The sequence below is a fragment of the Tupaia chinensis genome, unplaced genomic scaffold (assembly GCF_000334495.1).
Source record: "Tupaia chinensis unplaced genomic scaffold, TupChi_1.0 Scaffold142619_1, whole genome shotgun sequence".
NCBI lineage: Eukaryota > Metazoa > Chordata > Mammalia > Scandentia > Tupaiidae > Tupaia > Tupaia belangeri.
The window spans coordinates 684,733-685,110 of record NW_006202465.1 but is presented as its reverse complement, the minus strand read 5'-3'; positions in this window follow the sequence as shown (position 1 = coordinate 685,110).

Genomic DNA, 378 nt, shown 5'->3' with positions numbered 1-378 from the left:
GAGACACCAGGCCAAGTTCTTCAGCTTCAGCTGCTTGGCTGGTTGCAAGGTCTTACTCTGGGCTGTGTGTGACACCTCAACCCAAAAGCTAGGCTTCTGTGGAGCAGGTTGTCTTGCCTCGAGGCTGGGGTACCTTTCTTAGGAAACTGCCAGCAGCCAGAATGGAGAAGAAGGGGAGCCTCGATTCTCCCTGCCAAGAGCGGCACACTCCAGGTCAGCATAAATCATGTTGCCAAGCTTAGAGTAAATAACCCACACAGGGAGACCAGTCCCGCTGGCCTCTCAGATGAGGCTTGCTTCCCTTGCCTTCCCCCACCCTGGCCAAGCCCAGGAGGAGGTCTGGGCCGCTGTTCTCCCTGCCAACCCAGATCTTAGGCA